Here is an 11,371-nt window from a genome sequence, read left to right on the forward strand (position 1 = left end):
CAAATTGCTGATGTTCTTGTGGTGAAAGATGAAAGTGAATACTAGCAGGATGATATCTTTTAATGGTACAAATTATCAAGCATGGAAGGGCAAGATGGAGGACTTATTGTATGTGAAGAATACTGGAAGCCGGTGTTCTCCACTGAGATTGTCGGAGTAAATGACCACGAGTAGCCCAGCCGGCTCCCCCTGGCACTTCAGAAAAATTACAAGCCATTCTAGCCTTCAAGATCCAAGGCATGGGGCCGCCTTCCTCCAGCCGGCTACCTCTCAGGGCGGCTGCGCGATGGCGGCCCTACCTCAAGACCTCCCAAAAGAAACCACGAGAGGGCCAGCTCCAAGAAGCCGGCCACGGTAGGGCCGGCTCCAAGAAGCCGGCCACGAGAGGGCCGACTCCCAGAAGCCGGCCCCCAACAGGCGGCCAAGATCGTGCCCTCAAAGTCTGCACCCACATAACGGCGATGAGACGGGGCGTGGCTACAGTAAAGCCTGCCACCCCCGAATCCCGGGACGCACATGGCCACAGTGTGCGGTACATGGCGGCCATCCCCAGTCCGGCGCAGCACTGTTGCCATGTCGACCGTGACATCACCCACGGCGAATCGTCAGTACGACCCAAGGGCTACGGGTCCCATCGGTCAAGAAGATGCCCGAAGGCGGCTAGGACTCCCGCAGTCGGCCTGGGGAGTATCTGGCTCCCAGTAGCCGGCTAGTCCCTTCCCTCGAGGGACGCGCCTCATTAAGAAGACAAGACGGGGTAAGGCTACAGTGATATGCCGCCCGGCGGCGGCACCGTAGCCATGCTTACCACGACGAAGCCCACGTCACCAGAGGTGGGGCAACAGTAACCGGCCCCCGACAAGACCCCCAAGCGGTGGGACCTGTTGGAAATATGCCCTAGAGGCAATAATAAAAGATTATTATATTTCCTTGTTCATGATAATTGTCTATTGTTCATGCTATAATTGTATTATCCGGAAATCGTAATACATGTGTGAATACATAGACCACAATGTGTCCCTAGTGAGCCTCTAGTTGACTAGCTCGTTGATCAACAGATAGTCATGGTTTCCTGGCTATGGACATGGGGATGTCATTGATAACGGGATCACATCATTAGGAGAATGATGTGATGGACAAGACCCAAACCTAAGCATAGCACAAAGATCTTGTAGTTCGTTTGCTAGAGCTTTTCTAATGTCAAGTATCATTTCCTTAGACCATGAGATTGTGCAACTCCCGGATACCGTAGGAGTGCTTTGGGTGTATCAAACGTCACAACGTAACTGGGTGGCTATAAAGGTGCACTACGGGCATCTCTGAAAGTGTCTGTTGGGTTGGCACGAATCGAGACTGGGATTTGTCACTCCGTATGACAGAGAGGTATCTCTTGGGCCCACTCGGTAATGCATCATCATAATGAGCTCAATGTGACCAAGGGGTTGGTCACGGGATCATGCATTACGGTACGAGTAAAGTGACTTGCCGGTAACGAGATTGAACAAGGTATTGGGATACCGACGATGGAGTCTCGGGCAAGTAACGTACCGATTGACAAAGGGAATTGAATACGGGATTGATTAAGTCCTCGACATCGTGGTTCATCCGATGAGATCATCGAGGAGCATGTGGGAACCAACATGGGTATCCAGATCCCGCTGTTGGTTATTGATCGGAGAGGCGTCTCGGTCATGTCTGCATGTCTCCCGAACCCGTAGGGTCTACACACTTAAGGTTCGGTGACGCTAGGGTTGTAAGATATTAGTATGCAGTAACCCGAAAGTTGTTTGGAGTCCCGGATGAGATCCCGGACGTCACGAGGAGTTCCGGAATGGTCCGGAGGTAAAGATTTATATATGGAAAGTTGTTCGGGTTCCGGGAAAAGTTCGGTTTTTTCCGGTATTGTATCGGGAAGCTTCCGGAGGATTCTGGAGGGGTCCGGAGGTCTGGAAAATGTTCCACCACATCCAATACAGCAGCATGGGCTGTAGGGGGGCGCCCTAGCCTTAATGGGCCAGGGGCACCAGCCCCCCCAAGGCCCATGCGCATGGGAGGGGGAAAACCCTAGGGGGAGGGCCTCCACTTGACTTGGGAGGCACTCCTCCCCCCCTTGGCCGCCGCCCCCAACCCTAGATGGGTTCTAAGGGGGGCCGGCCCCCTCTATCCCCATTATAAATAGTGGAGGGGTGGGAGGGCAGCCGCACCTGAGCCCCTGGCGCCTCCCTCCTCCTCCCGTAACACCTCTCCCTCTCGTCGGTGCTTGGCGAATCCCTGCCGAGACTCTACTGCATCCACCACCACGCCGTCGTGCTGCTGGATCTTCATCAACCTCTCCTTCCCCCTTGCTGGATCAAGAAGGAGGAGACATCTTCCTGACCGTATGTGTGTTGAACGCGGAGGTGCTGTCCGTTCGGCACTTGGTCATCGGTGATTTGGATCACGGCGAGTACGACTCCATCATCCCCGTTCACTTGAACGCTTCCACTTGCGATCTACAAGGGTATGTAGATGCACTCCTATTCCCCTCGTTGCTAGAATACTCCATAGATTGATCTTGGTGCTGCGTAGAATTTTTTTAATTTCTGCTACAATCCCCAACAGGACAGGCCTGCCGACCAGAGAGCCGACAGACGGCGGGTCCACCAATCGGCGGGCCCCATCAGCCGGCGGAGAAGCCGGCGAGCGTAGACATAGACAGCTAGGGCCCATGCCCAGGCGGATTACCATTGTACCCCTGGGGGTAGGCCTATATAAACCCCCCAGGGCGCCCATGCAAAGGGAGATCTTTTTTAGGAGTTTTAGACAACGCAGCGAGGGATGAAGAAACCTAGCCTTGCCCTTCTTCTTGCTCCCCCCGAACAGCTCAAGGAGCCTCTTGTAGCTACTTATCGATCTAGTGATGATGCGGAGACCCCGCAGAGCAGCAGTAGGGGTGTTATCTCCACGGAGAGCCCTGAAGCTGGGTAAGATTCGCCGGCGACGTTTGGCACCGGCGACGTTTTATTGGCTCCCACAATGATAAGCCATCCGTTGGCATATGTCGCACCAACCACCCGACATTTGGCGCCCACCATGGGGCCAGGTGCACCGTTGTCCGGAGACCTGCTCTGGACGGGAACCCTCTTCCTTCCCAGCAAGCCTAGCCAGCCCGGCTCGCCCGATGGCGCTTGCCCCAACACGCTGCAAGACGTCGCAGACGCCTGCGCGGCGAGCTGCCTCGCCGATCTTCTCAGTGAAGCTTGCATCTCCGATGAGCCCGCGTCCGACGCGGGCACAGGCTGCCCCGAGAGCCACCTCGTCAGCCTCCTCGACCAACTCCACGTCTCCGGCGAGCTTGCTGCGGACTTGGAGTCGGTTGGCTCCACCGACCCGATGCTTGTTGACTCTGACACACCATCGCTTGACGCCTTCCCCACCAACGTGGTCATCATCAATGACCCTCTTCCTCTAACTGACAGCAGCGGCAGCGCCATCACCGAGATACTGGTCATCAGCCACGGCGCCGCCTCTGGCGAAAACGCCGACGACGCCTTGCAGACGGCGCTGCACGACTTGTCCGCCCCCATCCCGGCCGACGCCAACGCGGAAACACTGGAGGCACGCCGCCTCGCCCTCGTTGCAGAGGGCCAGAAGCTAGCTTCCATGAGATGCCTCACCGAGGCTCACCAGCGCGAAGTCGACCGCGCCGCCTTCGGCACGCCGCCTCCCGATGGGCCGAGCCGCGTTGGCGTCATCAAGAAACGCGGCGCGGCTATCGCCGACATGCTGGGAGTGGACCGCCCGGTTTACGCCACGCCTCTCGAGAACCTACGCGCCGCCTAGGCGGACATAGACGAGCTGGATAAACTGGGGCCCGACGAGCTCCCTTACATGACCAGACGCATCCAGCAGCTTATCGACGTTGCCGCAGAGCGGCATGAAGATGGCGTCCGCGCTGAAAGTCCTCCCCCGCGCCGAGAGCACGGTGCGACGTCACGAACACCGACGACTGGCAACACCCATGCAAGGAAAGAAAAGGAGCCGGCTGCAAGTCGCAGCCGGACTTGAATCTCCATCGAGCGTGACGCAGAAGGCCGCCCTCGTGCTGTGGAGCGGCGAGACAACCCACCTCCTCCTCCACCTCGTGGGGAGAGATATCCCACCCCACCGCCTGTCACACATCCGACTCTCAGCGGCCGACTGGGCCGCCACAAAGGAGTCGGCGAGAATGACGCCCGCCACCGGATCGATCGACTGGCGCGATCCCTGGCCCTGGAAGAAGAAGATGATGTCGGCCCGCCTTGCTTCGGCCCCCGCATCCGCGAGGAGCCCTTTCCCAAAGGGTTCTCGCTCCCAAGAGACACGCCCAAGTATAATGGCTCCGTGAAGCCAGAAGATTGGTTGATCGACTACTCCACTGCAGTTCGCATAGCAAACGGCAACAGGCGCGTTGCCGTGAAGTATGTCCCCCTCATGCTCCAAGGCACGACGCGCACCTGGCTCAACAGCCTCAAGCCTTATAGCGTCAACAGCTAGCTAGACTTCACAGAAGCCTTCGTCCGCAACTTCACCAGCACCTACAAGCGGGCTCCCAAGCCCCGACAGCTCTCCTTATGTGTCCAAGGGCCCAATGAGTCAACCCGCGACTACCTCACGCGTTGGGCCGAGCTCCGCAATTCCTGCGAAGGGGTGCACGAGGTTCAAGCCATAGAGTACTTCACCGCCGGGTGCCGAGAAGGCACCCTCCTCAAGCACCGACTCCTCTGCAACGAGCTGACTACCCTCGACGAGCTGCTGGTCATAGCAGATAAATACGCCACGGCCGACTCCTCCATGAAGACCGAGCTCCGAGTAGACGCCTCGGGGAAAGTGCTCGCCCCGGGTCCCAAGACGCCGGCTGGGGACTCCAGCCGACGCCCTTACCACAACGACCACAAGCGCAAGGGTCCCGTGCCGCCTTCCACCAGTCGGCAGGTAGCCACAGTCGAAGACGAACCACCCGAAGGGCGGCCCGCGCCCAAGAAGCCGAAGGGCGGCAGGCCGGCTTGGCAGCTGGCTTTCTCCTACGAGCAAGCGCTTGATGCCCCCTGCAAGTTCCACAGCGGCATGAAGCCCTCCAACCACATGACCCGGAAGTGCCACTGGCTCAAGTGAATCTCCAAGGGCGAGGGGATAGTGCCGCCTCCGCCTGCTGGTCAGCCGCCCCCAGCCCCTCAGCAGCCAGCCGCTCGACCAGCAGTCGGAGCCATTCAAGATGAGTTCCCCGATGAACATGCCGCCTATGTCGTCTTTACAAGCCAACCAGAAGATCGGCGTAGCCGGCGCCGACAGCATCAAGAAGTCAATGCAGTTGCCTCCAACAACCCTGAGTTCATGCACTGGTCAGAAAGGCCGATTAGCTGGAGCCGGGTTGATCACCCAGAGGTGATGCCGTCTCCCGGCTCTTATGCATTGGTCTTAGACGCCACACTCGCAACAGAAAGGTGAGCTGCCCGGTTCTCCCGTGTGCTGATAGATGGCGGAAGCAGCATCAACATACTATACCGTGACACCATAGAGAAGCTGAGCATCAAGACGAAGCAACTCATGCCCAGTCGGACCGTGTTCCATGGCATCGTGCCCGGCCTGTCCTGTTCCCCAATCGGCAAGATCAGGATAGATGTCCTCTTTGGGGACAAGGATCACTTCCGCCGAGAAGCAGTATGGTTTGAAGTAGTGGATCTAGAGAGCCCTTACCACGCATTACTTGGCCGACCTGCCCTGGCCAAGTTCATGGCTGTACCCCACTATGCCTACCTCAAGATAAAGATACCAAGTTCCAAGGGCATCATCACCATAACCGGAGACTGCAAGAAATCCGCCGAGTGTGCGGCAGCCAGCAGCCGACTGGCCGAGTCCCTCGTTATTGCTGAAGAAAAGAAGATGTTGGATCGAGTCGTGGCCATGGCTGGCAAGCAGCCGGCCCTGTCCCCCGACCCCAAGGAGTGTGAAGCTCAAGGTTCTTTCCAGCCGGCCAAAGAACCAAGAAGGTACCTCTGGACCCAGAGCACCCAGAGAGGTTCGCCTCCATTGGGGCGAACCTGGACAGCAAATAGGAAGGCGAGCTCGTCGATTTCCTCCGTGAGAATCGGGACATCTTCGCATGGTCTCCCAAGGACATGCCGGGTGTTCCGAAGGAATTGGCCGAGCACAAGCTACACGTCCGAGAAGGGGCGAAACCAGTCAAACAGCCCCTCCGCCGACTGTCGGAAGAAAAAAGAAGAATCGTAGGAGAGGAGATAGCCCGGCTTCTGGCAGCCGGCTTCATTATGGAAGTTTTCTTTCCAGAGTGGCTCGCCAACCCGGTCCTCGTGCTGAAGAACAACAACAAGTGGCGTATGTGTATAGACTACACAAGCCTCAACAAGGCCTGCCCCAAAGATCCCTTTGCCCTGCCAAGGGTTGACCAAGTGATAGACTCCACAGCCGGATGCGAGCTATTGTGCTTCTTGGATGCTTACTCAGGCTACCACCAGATAAAGTTGGATCCAGCTGACCGCCTGAAGACCGCCTTCATCACACCATTCGGAGCTTTCTGCTACCTGACTATGACATTCGGCTTGAGAAATGCCGGTGCCACTTTTCAGCATTGCATGCAGAAATGCCACCTCAAGCAGCTCGGCAGAAATGCCCACGTCTATGTAGACGACATTGTGGTGAAGACAGAGAAGCGCGGCACTTTGCTGGAAGACCTCAGAGAGACATTTGAAAGCTTGCGCCGGTTCCAGATCAAGCTCAACCCCGAGAAATGCGTGTTCGGTGTACCAGCCGGCCAGCTTCTAGGCTTCCTGGTCTCCGAACGCGGCATCGAGTGCAACCCAGTGAAAATCAAGGCCATAGAGAGAATGGAGATTCCAACCAAGTTACGAGACGTCCAGAAGTTCATCGGATGCCTGGCTTCCCTGAATCGCTTCATCAGCCGGCTTGGAGAGAAGGCTCTCCCCCTCTACCGACTCATGAAGAAGTCCGCTCACTTCAAGTGGAACGACCAAGCAGACCAAGCTTTCCACGAGCTAAAGAAGATACTGACCACGCCGCCTGTCTTGGCGGCGCTGACTGAGAAAGAGCCCATGCTCCTTTACATTGCCGCCACTAGCCGGGTGGTCAGCACAGTTATCGTGGTCCAGCGCCCAGAAGAAGGCCGAGCTCAGCTAGTCCAGAGGCCGGTATACTATTTAAGCGAAGTATTGTCCGCCTCAAAATAGAACTACCCACACTACCAGAAGATGTGCTATGGTGTGTACTTCGCCGCCAAGAAGCTCAAGCCCTACTTTCAAGAGCACCCCATCACGGTCGTATGTACTACCCCGCTCGCCGAAATCATAGGCAGTCGGGATGCATCCGGCCGGGTGGAAAAATGGGCCATTGAGCTGGCCCCCTACACGATCTTCTACCAGCCTTGCACCGCCATCAAGTCTCAAGCGCTGGCCGACTTCCTCGTCAATTGGGCCGAAACCCAGTACCTGCCACCAGCCCCCGACTCCACTCATTGGTGGATGCACTTCGATGGGTCCAAGATGCGCACCAGCTTGGGAGCCGGCATCGTCCTCACCTCTCCCAAGGGCGACAGGCTCAAGTACACATTGCAAATTCATTTTGCCGCCTCCAACAATGTGGCCGAGTACGAGGCGCTCATACATGGGCTTCGGCTAGCCAAAGAGCTCGGCATCCGCCGGATCCTGTGCTATGGCGACTCGGACTTGGTGGTCCAACAGTCATCTGGCGACTTGGACGCCAAGGATGCGAACATGGCGAGCTACCGCTTCCTCGTGCAGCAAATTAGTGGATATTTCGAAGGATGTGAGTTCCTCCACGTGCCGCGGGCCGACAACGAGCAAGCAGATGCCCTGGCACGGATAGGCTCTACCCGGCAAGCTATACCAGCCGGCGTCTCCATTCGCCGCCTCCTCAAGCCATCCATCAAGCCATCTCCAGAATATGACTCCATCTTCGTGCCGCCTGACCCCGACGCAGTCTGATCTGACTTGGGGAACCAGGCAGGTGGCTCGGCGACTCCGATAGGCGGCCCGGGGACTGCCATAGTCGAACCCGGCCTGGGAACTTCGGAACTCGGCCCGGGGACTACTGTAGTCGGCCCGGGAACTTCATCGACACAGCAGGCGGTGGCCGACCCCAACTCTTCACCACCCAGCCCACCCACCCTGGTCACAGCAGCAGTTCTGACAATAGAAGAAATCACAGCTCCATCATGGGCCCAGCCCATCCTCAATTTCTTGGTAAACAGAGAGTTGCCAACTGACGAGATCTCGGCAAGACAAGTTCAACGCCGAGCCGGAGCATACACAATAGTAAACCAAGAGCTCGTTAGGCGCAGCGTCACTGGAGTCTTCCAGCGCTGTGTCGAGCCAGAGAAGGGCATAGCAATTCTCAAGGATATCCACCAAGGTGAATGCGGACACCACGCTGCCTCAAGATCACTCGTCACCAAAGCTTTCCGCCACGGACTCTTCTGGCCGACTGCTTTGGATGATGCCAAAGAGCTAGTCAAACACTGCAAAGGGTGCCAAGTTTTCAGTTCCAAGCAACACCTGCCAGCTTCTGCACTCAAGACCATCCCCCTCACCTGGCCTTTCGCTGTTTGGGGGTTGGACATGGTGGGCCCATTCAAAACAGCACGCGGCGGCATGACACATCTTCTCGTCGCTGTGGACAAATTTACCAAATGGATTGAAGCAAAGCCGATCAAGAAGCTGAATGGGCCGACTGCCGTGATGTTCATCGCAGATATCACGACCCGGTACAGTGTACCACACAGGATCATCACCGGCAATGGCACAAATTTTGCCAAGGGAGCACTGGCACATTTTTGCGCAACACAAGGCATCCGGCTGGACCTAGCATCCGTTGCCCACCCGCAGTCAAATGGCCAGGTCGAGCGAGCAAACGGTCTCATTCTCTCAGCCATCAAGCCCCGACTGGTCATGCCACTGGAGCGTTCGGCCGGCTGTTGGCTCGACGAGCTGCCGGCCGTCCTCTGGAGTTTGCGCACTACCCCGAACAAGTCAACCGGCTTCACCCCCTTCTTCCTTGTGTACGGTGCCGAGGCTGTCATCCCAACTGACATCGAGTTCGACTCACCTCGGGTTACCATGTACACGAAGGCGGAGGCCAAGGAAGCGCGAGAAGACGGCGTCGACCCGCTGGAAGAAGGCCGACTGTTAGCCCTCAGCCGGTCAGCCATCTACCAGTAGGGTCTTCGCCGCTACCACAACCGGAAGGTCAAGCCAAGATCTTTCCAAGAGGGCGATCTCGTGCTCCGGTTGATCCAGCGAACAGCCGGCCAGCACAAGCTCTCAGCCCCTTGGGAGGGCCCCTTCGTCACCAGCAGAGCTTTAGGCAATGACTCCTACTACCTAATCGACACGCAGAAGCCGAAGGCACGAAAGAGAGATGATTCCGGCAAGGAGTCGGAACGACCATGGAACGCCAATCTCCTCCGAAGAAGTATGTACCACGCTATCTTTTGTACTAAGTACGAGACAAAGGGTGCCCCGAGGAGCACTCGGGGACTACCCTCTTTTATCTATGAATGATGAGTATCACGCCTATGATTATGTTACTACACTTGTTTTTTCGTCCGGCACCGGGTTCGACCAGTCGGCCCGGGGACTCGCCGCCTTAACTTATATCTAAGTTCTGCCTGCGGTCAAACAAGTAGTGTGCCGGCACCCAAGCCCCCTCTTGCCGAAAGTCGCAGCTCGAAGAATCGACTGTCCGGCTGGCAAGAGCCAAAGGCAGGAAAGGGCGCCCACACGAAAAACGGCTAAGGACTAACGAACTTATATAACACAAGCTGGCCTCCCGTCCCGCCAGCCGGCTACCAGAGAAGCCGGCTGGCCGGCTTCTCGTTCACCTTGCTGCAATCTAAAAAAGCTCCAGTACTTGCCTTCCCAAAAGAAAAACGGTCAAGTCCTTCTCCAGCCACAGACTGCAGAGCAACTGTCCGGCTGGGAAGGCGGAGACCACGGGAAGGCGGCAAAGGAAAAAGCCCAAAAGATGAAAAGCAAACATGAACGAAAGCCAAACACATGCATGATTATATTTACACAAAAGACCTTCGAAAGGCCAGCATTCAACATAGTTTGAATACACCCCCAGTGGGTGGAACTGTGCAAATTTAATAAAAGTTGTTCAAGAAGTAACGAGCAGGAAAAGCAAGGACAGCGGATAAGGCCAAGGGAGCGACAGGCGAGTCGGGCAGGTCGGTGGAGACGGCAGTGCTGGCTGGAGGAGTGGCCGGCTGGCGAATCTCGGCATGATCACCACCTCCCGTAGACGGCGCGCCTCGTTGCTGGAGGCACGATCAGGCTAAGGCTGGCTGGTCGCTTCGCTATCTAGCACGACGTCTTCACCACCTTCTTCCTCTTCCTCTTCGCCCTCGTTGCTGGAAGCAATCTCCTCCGCCGAGTCCTCACCCTCTGCCGGGTTCAGCCCGAACCACTCCTCCGGCTGAGCAACACCGTCATCATTCACCTCAGGGGCAAAGGCACAGGTGTCAGTGCACTCGGCGATCGTCGAGGCGCGCTGGGCAACAGCCGGCCGCACTGCCTCCTGCTCCTCCTCGGCCTCCAGCCGCTAGGTGCGCAGCTGGTCCAAGTTCAGCCCAGGATACCAAGCTCGGACGAACTCCAGCGCCCGCCCAGCGCCGAGCCGGGCCGCCGATGCCTTCCAAGCCTTGAAGCGGCCGACTGCAACCTCCAGCCAGTCGACAGTCCGACTTGGGGTGTGGGGAACTACCTCGCCGGGCCAGAGAGCGGCCAGCACTTGCGCGCCAGCGCGCTGAAGATGGCGGAGCATGCGGTGAGCCGGCTGCAGGCGGGCTTGAATCGCCAAGAGGTGCTCCTCAAGAGATCGGCCCGCATCCGGCGCGATCTCAACCCCTTCTTGCCGCCGCGCATCGCGGTAGGCCTCAATTGCTTGGGTAGTGGCGACGGAGTAACCGGGAAAGTAATCTGCGCAAACAAGAAAGCAGTAGCTCAAAATCAAAAGACAAACCAGATGACAAGAGGTAGGCAAAGAAACAAAGAAGAAGGCGGCCTACCATCAATCAAATATTCAACCCGGCTATAGCCTTGACTCAGCGCCTGCCTCTCCTCGGCCCAGCTCGCCGCCTCGGTCTCATATTCGGCTTTAAGGGCAGTCTCGCCATCCTGCACCGCCTTCAGGGCCGCCTTATGGCTCTCCTCCTGGTCGGCCAGTTTCTTGGCCAAGCGATCACGCTCCTGAGTCAAGGCGTTGCACTCGTTTTCCTTGGCACGAAGGGCGGACTGGGCTCCACCTAGCTGCTCCCTCAAGTCGGTGTTGGCCCCTGAAGATATGAAGAAGAAGGAAA

The 11,371-nt window shown here is 57.3% G+C and overlaps 1 pseudogene; it reads left to right on the plus strand.

The window, feature by feature from the left end:
• Positions 1–7,766: 7,766 nt before the first annotated feature.
• On the plus strand, positions 7,767–10,618 carry LOC125506659 (uncharacterized; annotated as a pseudogene).
• Positions 10,619–11,371: the final 753 nt, after the last annotated feature.

Source organism: Triticum urartu, chromosome 5A (assembly GCF_056163025.1).
Source record: "Triticum urartu cultivar PI428250 chromosome 5A, HENAU_Tu73, whole genome shotgun sequence".
NCBI classification, from domain to species: Eukaryota; Viridiplantae; Streptophyta; class Magnoliopsida; order Poales; family Poaceae; genus Triticum; species Triticum urartu.